Source organism: Microtus pennsylvanicus, chromosome 21, assembly GCF_037038515.1.
Source record: "Microtus pennsylvanicus isolate mMicPen1 chromosome 21, mMicPen1.hap1, whole genome shotgun sequence".
NCBI classification, from domain to species: Eukaryota; Metazoa; Chordata; class Mammalia; order Rodentia; family Cricetidae; genus Microtus; species Microtus pennsylvanicus.
In genome coordinates, this window is record NC_134599.1 from 1,152,101 (window position 1) to 1,166,709 (window position 14,609).

General features: G+C 46.1%; 3 non-coding genes across 3 annotated transcripts; 2 read left to right on the forward strand and 1 right to left on the reverse strand.

The window, feature by feature from the left end:
• The first annotated feature begins 582 nt into the window (after window positions 1-582).
• On the forward strand, window positions 583-654 carry Trnac-gca (transfer RNA cysteine (anticodon GCA)). Its single transcript has one exon. It is a non-coding gene; the product is annotated as a tRNA-Cys (tRNA).
• A 2,247-nt stretch (window positions 655-2,901) lies between these two features.
• On the forward strand, window positions 2,902-2,973 carry Trnac-gca (transfer RNA cysteine (anticodon GCA)). Its single transcript has one exon. It is a non-coding gene; the product is annotated as a tRNA-Cys (tRNA).
• A 2,574-nt stretch (window positions 2,974-5,547) lies between these two features.
• Window positions 5,548-5,619, reverse strand: Trnac-gca (transfer RNA cysteine (anticodon GCA)). The gene has a single exon. It is a non-coding gene; the product is annotated as a tRNA-Cys (tRNA).
• Between the last annotated feature and the right edge of the window lie 8,990 nt (window positions 5,620-14,609).

A 14,609-nucleotide genomic window follows, 5' to 3' on the forward strand; every position in this document is an offset into this window, starting at 1 on the left:
AGGGGAGAGGAAGGGAGTCAGGGATCTCTTGCCTTGGGCTGCTTGGTGCAGAGGCTCTTCACCCTAAATGTGGACTCTGCTTATGGTCATAAATCATGTGTTTTTTCTGCATATTTTTAACCATATCTGTACAATGGATGGGAACAGATTAAACCACTAGTTGAAACTGTCCGTGAGCCAGAGCCATCCCCTGAGCTTGTCTGAAATAGAGGTCATCCTCTGGTCCCTTTCTCAGCGAGTCAGCTTTAATAGTTTTTGGGTAGGAGCAAAAAGTTTTCTTTCCTCTAGTCCTGCCCAGGTTTTTTATCTCCAGATGTCAGTTGAGCAGCCAGATCTCTGCATCTGGACCTTTTAGTTGAGTCTAAAAGATCTCTAGTACAGACCTCCATGACTTAATGCCCATGTCTCAACTAGGAACTAGGGCGGGATAGTGACTGCCTGGTGTACAGAGTTAGCTCAAGGCTGGGCATCCTAGGAGGAAGCAGATAATGGCAGAGCCCTGGCAAGTACGCATGCCAAATGGTGACTGTCAGGGAGTGGCCATACAGGTTTAGAATATTTATTAGACACTTATAAGCAGGTGGGGGTATAGCTCAGGGGTAGAGCATTTGACTGCAGATCAAGAGGTCCCCGGTTCAAATCCGGGTGCCCCCTATCTTTTTTTCCCCATGAACACTGAATTGATTGCATGCCCTTCAGGAGAGTCTCAGTCTACTGAAAACTTGTGTCATGCTTGTAGGGCTGAGTCTGGTTTTCACTGGCTCACTTCTGGTGGAGGCAGAGTCTTGCCTTTGGTTAAAAAAGGTAACAGTGGCAGATGTTTAAATTGGGCACATTGGTCATGGCTGCCCAGAGAAAGCAGAATTGACAGTGTGTGTGCGTGCGTGCGTGTGTGTGTGTGTGTGTGTGTATTTGTGGTTTTGTTTGTTCTAAGAAGTGCCCGTCCCCCCCCCCAGTGGGGTAGGAAAGTCTGATTTCTGTAGGACAGAATACAGGAAGGAGACATGGAAGAGGTGACATGTTAAAGTCTTGAGGTCAATATTTTTCTAGGACACCACTCTTTCCTCCCAGGTCTTTAACTGCCACAGGAGACCCACCCACCTCGTAGGATCTAATGGGCTTTACTTAAAATCTGCTGACTGAAACTGCCCTCACAGCTTTCTCTTCACTGCTGTTTGCCCAAACGTCTGGGCATCACAACCTCGCCAGCTGACAGCATGGATTGTCCAGCACCACAGATAGTGCCTTGAACTCGTCAGTGATGTGTCTCGAAACAAGGCTGTGAGTGCTGAGTGAGTCACATGGAGAGGAGGACAGATTTGGAAACATCCTGGAGCTGGCTGACTCAGGCAATGACACCGAGGCCAGTGTTCATCGTATCGTTCTCAGACAAGAAGGCAAGAGGACTGACTGAAGACCTGGTCCCATATTTCCTTAGGTCCTGTTTATTTTCCTGCCTCATCTTGAGGCCTTTGCAATCCCGCCAATGGTGGCCTTCTATGTCACTACCAACCAGAGATAGGCTCTTATTTAAACAAAGTACAGCCACTGGAACCAAACCGGGTAACATGAAAGATCCTCAGGGAAGTGCATAAAGCAATGCTGGTTATCAGGCCTCTCTGGGCCCAAAGAAAATGAAAATCCATGTGTTCGTTACCGTTCTATTGCTGTTAAGAGACACATGACCTAGAGATTCATAAAAGAAAGCATTCAATTAGGGGCTTGATTAGAGTTTCAGAGAGGGTGAATCGATGACCATCACAACAGGGAGCATAGTGGAAGGCATGACATTGGAGCAGTAGTTCACATCTGATTTCTAAGTTGAAGGCAAAGAGAGGAAGAAGGGCTGAGCCTGGTGTGGGCTTTTGAAACCAAAGCCTAGCCCCAGTGACACACCTCCCCAACAAGGGCATTCCAATAAGACTACACGTCCTAATCCTTTCCAAACAGTTCCCCTAACTGGGGACTGAGTGCTTAAACATGTGAGCCCATGGCGGTCATTCTTACTCAAAACGCCACAATACAGTAGACTCCAGGGGATGGAATGGAGAATCCCAGACCTTCCAGAACAAGGTGAGTGACACTAACCCTCAGTTCCCTTAGATCACTATGCAGTTTTCAGAGATCACTGCCGGTGCCTGCTGACTCAGCACAGGACATACGCAAATGTCACAATGCACGGCCTGGTCCTCACGCAGGCTAAAACACAGGACCATCTTAGCTGGACTGTTAGGCTTTCTGGCCTCCAGTTACTGACAATGAAAAACAGCCAAGACAGAGAGCAAAGGGTGATCCTTGGTTGTCTGTGTGAGGAGCATCTTCAGCTTCCCTGGTTTCCTTGCTGAAAACAGGCCAGTGGTTCAGGAAGAATGGGACTTCAGGGGTGGGAACGTGTCTCTATGAGAGTGCTGGGGCAACGCAGATCTCAATCACATCTATAGTGGAGTATAATCTTCCCGTCAGCCAGCCACGGTACTTCTTCTCACTGAACTCCTCAAAGCCTTCGTCAGTCATTTACCTGGAAACTGTCTCAAGGGAAGAAATGTCTTATTTGTCCCTGTGTGCACAACATGGACAGGGACTGACACCTCACAACAGGAGCACCCCCTGAGGCCTGGAGTGTGAAAGGATGAGCTGTTCTTGTCCCGACCAGTGTGTGATTTAGAGGACTCCACAGAGAGGTATCCTCTCCAGGTCAAAAATTGTACCTTTAGCACCCCCTGAGGGATGGGGTGCTGAGGAGTACAGGTTTAGGTTGGAGAATATGGAAGGCAAGCTGTATGTAGTAAAGAATGATTTCTAGTTCCTAGAACAGAGAGGCCACAGTGGATTATAAACATGTAGGCAGCCTGGGGGCTGTGCCATGGTTGAAGAGGTACTAATGAGAGGTTATAGATAAGTGGGGGTATAGCTCAGGGGTAGAGCATTTGACTGCAGATCAAGAGGTCCCTGGTTCAAATCCAGGTGCCCCCTACCTTTTGTCTCTGAAGTGCATCCTGTATTGTCTTCCTTTTAGACCAGGGCACCTGAAAGAGAATGATGAAGTATACCAAACTCCAATCCACAGTACAAGGGCAGACTCACTATCACTCAGGTGGCTTAGATGCACCTGTTAGAGGTTTTAAGACATGGATCCTTGCTTCCTGTATCCCTCAGTTCTACTCTGTTCTGGGAATTTCTAGGGTTGTTGAAAAGCTCCCAGAGAGATGCTGGGGATCTGTAGATGAAGCTGGTCATCTCTTTTCTTGCCTCCTGAGTTGGAGCACTGTGTCCCTGGTAATGGAGTGGCTATCAGGTTTCTGATTCCACCATGCTAGGCTGCAGGCTCTGTGTCCCAAGTCTGGAGCTCCTTCCCTGGGCTACAGCAGGTTTAATGGTCACATGCACTTATGCCTTACCCTGTTCAGACCTGGGGATAGGGGAAGAACAGGGTTCTAGGAGGCTCTCTAGGGAGAAATGGTGATGGAAGTCACCTAGGGCTTCTTAGAGGACTAACCTGAGCTTCTGGCCTCTTTCCCTCTGCCCTACATGCTAACAGGCTAAGAATCAAAAGCAAGAAAAGAAAAAAATCAAGGTCACATCAATGATTAGGAAACAAGATCTGGATTAGAAACTTGATCTGTCCTTAAAAGCTCACCTTCCTGTCTAGTGACAACCTAAGGACTGCTAATGCCTGGTACCTTCTTATATGCAGCATCCACAGCCTCAGACATCATGGGAAAAGTTTCCTTGAAGATTTATAGAAGAATGTGAGGCTTGGCTGTCCTACTGGGCCATCCAGCACAGGTTCAAATGAGGGAGATGCTGATGACAGAGGGTGGGCCTGCAAGGGAATAAAGATCCACAGGACCCACCTCATTGCTCCTGCTCCTGAGTAGGGCAAGGACTGATTTTTTTTATACAAGATCTTCCCATGATCCCAGTAGGAACTGAAAACCTCCAAGTTTGTTTGATGCTCTATAGTGTAGGCTTGAAAACAGGTCATGATTATGAGACATGTCTAAACATATTCACCTTATTAAAAATAGAGTTGAGCTCTCTCTGCCAACCCAGCCTGGACCCACAATATAACCTGTTGGCCACACCTGCTGCTCAGTCCCTAAAGATGTGATGAGCTGGTCTTCTTATGAAATGGTCCCAAAGACTTCCAGTTAGTTAGTACTAGTCTCATTATAACCTGAATGAGATAGACAGAAAGACAGACACAGACACACACAGGACTTTGTATCATGAAGCTCCTGACCTACATTTAAATGTTCTTCCACCAAGCTGGAGCTCATTCAAGCAATTTCTATCACTGGTGCTTGCAGGAATAAGCAGCGGCTGCCTGTTGTGTGGAGCAGTGGGCCACTTCTGCCACCTAACTAGCTTTACCCGAAATAATCACACGAAAACTGTATTCTTTTAAACACCGCTTGGCCCATTATATCTAGCCTCTTCTCAGCTAACTCTCGCACCTGGACTAGCCCATTTCTAATAATGTGTGTAGCACCCCAAGGTGCGCTTACCGGGAAGATTCTAGCCTATGTCTATCCTGGGTCAGAGTTCATTGTGTCTGCCCCGGAGAGGGGAGCATGGCCTCTGGGCTCACTTCCTCTTCCCCCCAGCATTCTGTTCTGTTTACTCCTCCCACCTATGTTTTAACCTATGAGGCTAAGCAGTTTCTTTATTACTTAACCAATGACCTTCCTCCATCAGGTGCTATTTATCCACTCTGGGCTTCCTCCTGTAACCCTTAGGAGTTCTGTCTATCAAAGGCTAGGCCTCATATTGCAGCCTAGCTTCTGCATCCAAACCACTCCTCTTCTGGTCACTGGCTGCCTCCTAACCCCTCAGTTGAACATGCAAGACCTCCTAAGCCATGCCTAGTGCCTTCTCTTCCTGTGTCCAGTGGGGGACACTGGCTTTGGAATCAGCTCTTGCTGTGTGGCATGACCTCGGTGTGCGTCCTGGATTCTTTCCTGCCCATTATTATCCTTTAGACCACTCCTGGAATTTTGCTCTGTTATCCATCTTCCAGATTTTTCTTTATTCCAAGGCCAAATTCATGGCACTGGTCTTGCTAGGCTGAGCTTATGAAGAGCCTGATGCCAAATCCAGTGACCAATCTCATGGTCTCAGGAAACCTCTTATCTTCAGGTCAGTACACTTGGAAGAAGAGGGATGGGGTTGTCTTAGGATCCAAATGCAGATCCAGAGGGATTTCTCAACTAAGAAGAAGGCTCCCCGATTGCTGCTGAGCCCCGGCCTAGGCTCCTCAAACCACAGGTTTACTATGAATCTTCCCCCACTAGAAGTCACAAAGCATCTCAGCTGCAGAACCCAAGCTCAAGTTCAAACTTGTTTAACAGAGGTCCTGAGGGTTTGGAATGGTCTGACTACAACATCAAGGACTGACTCAAGCCATAAGACAGGCACAAACACTGCACAAGTCCTGCTGGGTCTGTACATCACTAAGTTGATCTTGCCTTCCTCTTATTTCTTAGCATAGAATGTTAAATGTTGGGGGACCATAGCTGATTCAGATGGCCTAAAAGCAATAATATTAGGGGGCACCTGGATTTGAACCAGGGACCTCTTGATCTGCAGTCAAATGCTCTACCCCTGAGCTATACCCCCGTTGTAACATAGTTTGTGATTAGCACTAATAACAAGGTAGCCTTCTCTCATTCTAAGACTCTTAAGTATTGTGGTTCCCATCTCATCTTAGGCTCCCTTTGGTCTTGGTATAGACTGCAAGTTCTCCCTTCTCTGATCTTTGAGGGGATTCCCCCAAAGCCTCCTTTATCTGATCTAATGTTTTTCTCCCTTAGTACCATCTGGGGTTCCCACAATTCCCATCCAAATCCAGTGAATGGAGTTTTGGATTTTTTAAATCCATCTGCTCCTTCAGGGTCTTCTTGTACCATCCTGTGGCAAGTGTGTAGCCTGATCAGAGTCCCCACAGGGACTCAATGCCAGGGTAGGTATTTGACCAGAAAGGCTGCAGGCTATACACCAGGCTCCCTCCCAGGAGGAGATTTCAAGAGCACAATGAATGGTCCTGAGCTAGGGCTGAGGGGATCTTCTGGCAAAACTCTGGCCCCACGGCAGGACAAAACCCACTGAAGTATCTGCTCCCAGCAGACACAGGATGACAATATGTCTGACCTCCTTGGCTTTGGTCCTGTGTTTCCATGCTCTCCTCTTGTTCCTCCTTTGGGAATGGGAATGTTTTCTGTGGGCTGCAGTACTGTGGAAGCACACAACTTGTATTTGATTTTACAGCTGAGGTTTGTCTTCGGTCTCAGAAGAGCCTTTGGAGGTGTGAACAGTGTTGGGCCTGTTAAGATTATGAAGTAGACTGAATGTTCTTTGCATTATTACAGACATGAGCCTGGAGGAGGCGGGGGCAGAAAGTTAGGATTTGGTGGACACATTATGGGTTTCAATCCTTGGTTCTCAGATTGCGGAGCTGTTCTGGGAGGCTGTGAGACACACAGGCTCTAACTGGACATCACAGGTCACTGGGAGATGGCTTGAAGGTTATCCCTGCCTCCCTGTCTCCAAGTCTCCTCTTTCTGCTTCCTGGTCTTCTCGCTGCTCCTGCTGCCGTGACCTCCACCATGACTTCCTCAGTGTGGCAGGCAGAAATCATGCACCCAAATAAGTCTTTCCTTCCTTAAGTGGTTCCTGTCAGGCATTCTGTCACAGACATGAGAATAGCATTGACCCAAGATCATTGTAATTATCTCCATCAGTCACTGGTTCTAAAAAGGCCATGGTGTTTATCACGGTGTCTACTAAAATTGAGGAGTTGAAATTAAGACATTTGAAGCTATTTGGCCATGAGCCAAGAAGCCTATAATGGATAAATCCCTGGTTCCAACAGAGGAGAGGATTCAATAATTCTCTTAATTTTATGATTGTAAAACTTAAAATAAAAAACAGAACCAGTAAAAATAAGCATGGCTATACCCATCTGAGCTTGTGGTATCACAAGGTAGTCTTAGAGCTTACAATAGCGGACACCTGAGAGCCTGTAAATTTGTCAGCTGCCTCTGACACTGGCCTCTTCTGGGGCTGCTAAAGCTAAAAAGCATGGCCTGTGCTCAGGCACAGCAGGCCACGAGGGACAGCTGCCTGGTCCCAATTACCCAGGCAGGATGGCCAAGCAGTGGAGGGAAGATGACTTGCACCCTGCTGTGTGGCCCAGCTTCAGCTAGGAGCCTAGCCTGAGCCTGACAGCCAAGCTGCAAAAACGTAGTCTCAGAAAACTGCAGCTTCAGGCCAGTCAAGCTGGGAAAATGTAAATGAGCAAGTTAAGCCTATCACCTAGAAAGACTTACAACTTGGATTAGAAAGATAGCTTACAAACTTTTAATAAGACATACAATGGCTAAAACCTTATTTAAAATATCTTACAGGAGGTCTTGAGATACTAAGTGGAGCTGATCTACTGGGAGCTCACCAAGGCCAGCTGGACTGTGACTGAAAAAGCATGGGATAAAACCGGACTCTCTGAACATGGCGAACAATGAGGGCTGATGAGAAGCCAAGGACAATGGCACGGGGTTTTGATTCTACTTCATGTTCTGGCTTTGTGGGAGCCTAGCCAGTTTGGATGTTCACCTTCCTAGATATGGACGGAGGGGGGAGGACCTAGGACTTACCACAGGGCAGGGAACCCTGACTGCTCTTTGGACTGGAGAGGGAGGGGGAGAGGAGTGGGGGGAGGGGGAGAAGGGTGGGAGGAGGAGGAGAAGGGTGGGAGCAGGGGAAGGGAAATGGGAGGATGGGAGGAGGCGGAAACTTGTTTTTTTTTTTCCTTTTCTCAATAAAAAAAAAAACCAAAACAAAAATAGGAAAATAAGTCATGCCATTTTTATGGATGCCCATGAGCAATCTGCAGTGGACAGATTTTGGCATGATGACACCAAGGCGACCTTTGCTAAGGCAAGGTGAAAAGACCCTTGCACTAGATTATAAAAAGGACCTGACCCTGTATTAATTTGGGGTCAAGGATATGTTTGTGCTTTTTTTCACAGAGAAAATAAAAAGCTAAATGAGATGACTACACACACAGCAGAGAAGTGTCAACCCTGCTGACATCACAGCCACTAACGACTCCATAAAAGAAGTGAAAAGAGGTTCCTAATTTCATGATCCTGGCTTCCTTGTACCACCCTGCGGCTGGCCGAGGAAAGGGATGCCTGGATCAGTGTTCCTGACTCACTACAACTTGCTGCAGTCTGAGAACAGAGAGAAGATCGTGGTGACGATGGGTAATTCCCAGTCTCTTGATGGACTTGCTATACAAACTTCCAGACCCAGTAAGTCTGTTTACCTTGGAGCTGGACTAGAAACTCAGACTGAACATTTGACGGTTTTTCTCTTTGGGACACAGAGCTCATTTTGCCAGTATGGTATTCAATCTGCTGTTGAAATATAAACCTAAGAACTGAGACCTCAATTTTCCCCTCAGGGGAAAAAGGAATCATTACAAGGAGTGGCTGAAGCCCCTCTTGAAATATGAGGAGGGTAGCCCAAGGATTTTTTTTTTTTTTTTTTTTTTTTGCTGCTGCTGCTGCTGCTCAGAGACTGGGACAATTACTTAAAAGCAGAATTACAACTGGACTCTCACCTATCAGAGACACTTTTCCTTTTCTTTTGATGAGAATAGATTTAAGAGAATTGTGATATGACAAATTGTGTGTTTATTGTTAGTTTCCACTCTAGAATTATGGTATTGACCGGTTAATGTAACTGCTTTTGTTCACCTTAATACGTTAAGAAAAGTTTGACATTTCCAATGTGTTCATGGATTTGACATATTTGATAAGAGATTTAAATTTTAATATAGCAAAAATTGTTTTAAAAAACCACTCTAGACCAATTAAAAAGGGCATTCCCAACCCTGGCGATCCTCAGCTGCTTCAATTAGGGGATTGTAGTCATAGGAGCATGTATTTTCACAAAGCGTTATCTCTCTTAATGAAAAATTGGCTCAGAGACACAGAGCCCAGAGGTACTTTCCCCCTTAGCCCTTTGCTTACAGATGTTGACAGTCAAAGACAGGTTTGATTCTTTTTCCTCCCAGGCACCTAAGACACGGACATGTATGATTAAAATACATGTGTCAAAGACCGTTAAGTAGCTCATCAACCGGTCCCAAAACAGGAAGCAGGCTCCCCTCCTCAGAAGCCTGCCGTCTGTGCTCTCCCAGTCTCTGCTCACCTGGGCCAAAGAGCAGCCTGGACACAGCTGCTAAAAGGCCCCAAGAGTCAGGCTGAGCCACGGGAGCACAGACTGTGGGGCCTACTCAGGAGCTTTCTAACAAGGAAATCATGTATTTTTTTTATCATGTCCTGAATTTTAATTAAAGCTGGATTAAAAAGGGATGAACTAATTCATTTGGTAGAGGAAATGATAAGACAGAGTAGCATCCAGGCTGTGGTGAGGTTAATGCTGCCTGCTCTTACCCAGGTTTACAGTGAGGAAGCTAAATCACAGAGTGAAGAGATGCAAACAAAACAATAAAGACCCTTCTAGTTTGGTCTAGTATGAACACAGTTTCAGACAGAACAAGGGCAGACAAAGCAGCCATGTTGTTAAAGAGGTTAGAACCACTGAGGAGCAGGACCACTAAAGGGCAACCAACTGAATACCAATTGAATTTGCAGGTAGAGTACTGCAAACTTTGTAAAAAAAAAAAAACCCTGGCTGAGGAAGTCCTAGGGGAGAACCTTCTATTGGATCATGCTGTCAAAACTTCCTTCTAAGTATTTATGTTTTGTCTTTGGTTGGAAAAGATTTTTTGCTCCCCTATCCCCAGTAGGCAGCTGTTACTGCAGAGATTCATAACTGGTCAAAGTGCCAAGAATAAGAATTTAGAGTGTTCAACCCTAAATGGTCTATCTATCTCAGCCCCCCACCCCCAAGGCTCAGGGAGCGTTATGGAAGAAGAGGCAGGAATAATGTAGGAGCGGAGAATGGGGAACTGTGAAATGTTCCCTGGGCACGACAAGGTCATGGCACTTATGAACTTATAGAAACTGTGGGTACCTGCATAAGGTCAAGTCAGTCAGAATCCAACATGGCTTAAGAAAGGGCTTGTGAGGACCACCCCTATCTGAGGAGCTATTGACAGCTGATGGAAACTGTGGAAGGGAGGAGTCACTTTACTCTGGTGGTGTGGACCCAGGTAGGTTGCCTGTTCTCTAGTAGATGGCCCCATGCTTATTTGCACCCAGGGAGCACTAATCAGATTCTATTAGTGACTATAAAATCAAAGAAGAGGGCATGAAGTTGGGAAGGGACATGTTGGTGGTGAACTAAAGGGAGTTGGAAGGGAGTAGATATGATCAAACAAAATACATTGTAAGCATGTATAGAATTTTCAAAGAATAAATAAAATAGTTTTATGCAAACAAGAAGGCATATATATTTACAGTGAAACTATAGGAAGAGTGGTTTAAAGGCAGGACATTGCTGCTCACAGGTTTCCAGATATAAAACTGAAGACTCATTGGCAAGATTTCCTACAGCAGAGAAAACCAATGTGGTGTTCTGCTGGCAAAGGACTGCCTCTGGAAGTTAGTGAACTGGACTCAGAAAATTCTGGTTCTAGGAGGGCCCAGCTGCCACTCAAGTTACAGTAGAACTTGATATCATCCATGGTTCTAGATTTTTGGGCATGAAGAAGGCAAGAGTTATAGGATCATGGAAGCTTGCACCCATAAGGAAAGGAAAGAGTTTTTAAGGTCAGCCTTTGAGACTAGACGATATATAGCATGGTCAAATCTCTGAAGGCATTCTCTGAGAAGCTGAGCCGTGAAGCTCTGAAGATGAAGCCTAAGCTGCAACAGAGATACTAGGATATTAGAGTTGCCAGGAACATTGGATGTCTGTCAGGGAAGCCTGCAGGCACTGAGCAGAGCTGGCCCAATAGAGGCCATGCATGCTATAAAAAATAAGGTTATGGTTGGAAAGAGGAACCTATTGCAGCACTGATATTGCCACCATGTGCCCTAGATGCTAGATATGGGCTGTGGCATCTACCATCAGTCCTGTGGAGTTTAGAGCTTGCTGTCTCCCTCACTTTCGAAATGACCGTGTTTACTTTGTGACATTGTGATTAGAAACGTGCTAATTTCTTTTCTCATTATACAGAGACTCACAGCTGTGAGACTGCATCTGCACTTGGACTCTCGAATGATATTAGAATCATTTAGACTTTAGAGAGTCTTGATCTTGGAAAAGGCACTTTGCATTATACAATGATCCTGGATCCTGAGGCAAGAGTTGAATGTTATGGTTGGGATTTCAATTGTCCTTCATGGGCTCATGATTTGAATACTTGGTTCCCAGCTCATGGTACTGTTTTTTTAGGACCTTTTGGGTATGGGGTCTAGTTGGCAGAAACAGGCCTTTGAAGTTTATACCTGTTCTGGCTCTTGCCTTGCTGTTCATTTCCTGCTCCATCCTGCTGTGAGGGGCCTGTCATGTGCTCCTGTCTCCATGAACTTTGCCATGCCTTTCCCACCATGAAGAACTGAACCCCCTGAATCCATGAGACCACATAAGTATTCCCTCCCTTAAGCTAGTTTAGTCAGATAAAATGGTCACAGCGACACAAAAGGAACTGATACAGGATCGAAATGATGCCAAAGCAACAGACAATACCTTAAATCTGTTTGCCAGGGTGACTCACACCAGCTCAATAGACCATGACAGCTCCTGAACATGCTCAACCATATACTAGGGGCAGGGGATGGAAGCAGCTCCGACAGCAGGGTTACCAGGCAAAGCAGCGGTCCCAGGTGGCGTATCACTCAAAGAATAGGATATACTGGCAAAAGAAGGAGTTTGTTTAGTTGGTTCATTACCAAACTGTTCAGAGATGTCACAGTCTCTTCATCTGTCAGAGAACCCATGAACCCCCAAGGACAGTAAAGAACATCATCCCAAAGTAGCCAATGTTGTCCCTCAAACCCCTCTGGAGGGGGTGAGACAGAAAATGTAGAAACAGCGTTTTCTTATGGGGTGTTCTGAGGTTCCCCAAAGCACTGGATCTCTACAAATTTCGTGAGGTGCTAGATCTCTAGTCATCCCAACATGCTGTAGGCATCTCCCCTCAGCACAGAGCTGTCAGGTAAGTGGATGGAGGAGGCTTTGGGGAATCTAATGGGAACACCTATAGAGCATGGCTGGATATTATGATGGCGTTTGTTTGAAGTTTAGATCCTTCAGCCATCAAAGAACACAGCCTTTGACATCTTTCAAATGTGGGGACTAAAGAGTCAGTACTGTTGATTTGATGAGTAAGTTATAGTCAACAGTCTGTCCCCTGGCTTCCCGCCCCCAGAGTCTAGAGAGTCTCTCTCCATTATGCTAGGAAATCCCTCACATCTTAGCTATGTTTGAATTGACCACCTGTGGATCCAGATGTGTCTCACTCCACTGAACAAAGGATTTTTAATTGTCCCCGCTGTGACATTTTAAGCGTGAGGGTAATTGTGTATAGCCTAATGCTGATTAGACTTATTTAAATTTACACTCTTCTAACTTCAAACAGTTTGTAAAAGTCCCCTCTACACATGCTCTCTCTAATTCACTGATGTCAATTAGCTTGCTAAAATGGTTTCAGAACATCTGCCACTCACAGACGTTGGAGCAGAATGCAGTTGGAGGCAGCTGGAGCACTGAGGTCTCTGACTGAGGTCTCCAAGTGTGAGGCAATTTCCTACTGAAAAGCAAGTCCCCAGCGCACCTGGCTGGCCTTCAGACCGAAGGGGCTATTTTGGCTGATAGGGCAATAATACAGAGCTGTGGGTTTGGGTAAGACTTGAGCCGTCCCAATGCTCTCATAAATCCACATGGCCATCTCTGAAGTTCCACATTCTTAATCATTGCCTTTTTGTCAGCAAGGAAAGTGAAACGATGAAAGCTATAGATGTTCTCAGTACAGACATCTGTGGAAACACAGAAGTAGCCATTGACAGGACTATGAGTTCTTGGCATAATATGGAAGACTGATGACCTAGACCACGAAGCAGGCAGGACTCAAGGAAGGCAGGTGTCAGCAAGCCACTGGGCTGCTCACTCAATACTGCCTCAGTCTTTGGCCCTTGTTATTACTGAGCTCTGCCTCTTTTGGAACGACTCCTCTGCATCACCCAGGTTTAATTAGGAGCACACGGTGGGAAGAACTTAAGACGATTGCATTAGGTAACTTATGTGGCCCTCTCGGAGAGGCCACCATACAACTGTGTCGTCCGTCAAAGCATGTTTTGTTTGTGATGTATATTTTAATCGGTAGACTTTGAGTAGATCCTACTACTCTCCATAGGTGGGTGGGTCTCCCGCACCAGCAGGTAGATGCCTTAGGAGGAAAGACCTAGGGAAGGATGAGGTCAGCCTGCTGGCTGGAGATGACCCCATCTTCCTGTCACCTCCTGCTTTGCAAACATGAGACTTGTTCCCTCTACAGCTGTGTGAGTCACTTCTTAAAATCCCAGGTGGTGGCAGTGGTGGTGTGTAATCCCAGCACTCTGGAGAGAGAGGCAGGTGGATCTCTGTGAGTTCAAGGCCAGCCTGGTCTACAGAGCTAGTTCCAAAGACAGCCAGGGTTACACAGAGAATCCCTGTCTCAAACTGCCTGCCAAAATCCTCACTGCACAAATACACACACACTCACATTCATGCCCTATCAGTTCTGTTTGCTCTGGACAGCCATGGCTAACAAGCTCACACAGCAATTCGCCACCACTGTCTTCTGTAACCAGATGCAGAATCCTGTCTCCACCTAGACTGAGCCAGTGAGGAAATGGCCCCTGGTCCAGTGGTTATAACTCAGACTGCAGGAGTGACCACCCCACTCACCTCCATCACAGGAGTCTCCACCCCACTCACCTCCATCACAGGAGTCTCCACCCCACTCACCTCCATCACAGGAGTGACCACCCCACTCACCTCCATCACAGGCAGTTATTTAACCCTACTCACCTCCATTTTAACTTTTTAAACCATAGTATATTAGTTACTTTTCTCATTGCTTTGGTCAAATATCTGAAAAATTTACTTAAGGAAGGACAGGTTTATTTCAGGTTGCAGTTTGCAAGAAAACGCTTCATTGTAGCATGGTGGCAGGAGCCTGAGGCATCGGGCCACACTGCACCTGCAGTTGGGAAGCAGAGAATGAGACATGCTGATGCTCAGCTTGCTTTCTCCAGCACCCCAACCCAGGGTATGGTGTCACCTACAGTTGCCAATAGCTTAACTTAGACAGCCCCTCACAGGTTTGTTAGGCTAATTGTGGTTAGTTTCCATGAGTATGCCACGAGGCTTGCCTCCTAAGAGATCCTAGATTCTGTCTAGTTGACAGTCAATATTCACCACTGCAGATAGTTTGATTAAAAACAAACAAACAAACAAACACTCAAGTTGCCAAAATGGCTCAGTGGTAAAGACAGTTGCTGTCAAGGCTGAGTTTGATCCCCAGGACCCAAATGGTGAAAGGACAAGACCAATTCTCAAAAGCTGCCATAGCAGACACTGCTGTATAGTAATGAAGAAGGAATTAAAACTTAGGTATCTATATTTAAAAAGGTCAAAAACAAGGTATGAGT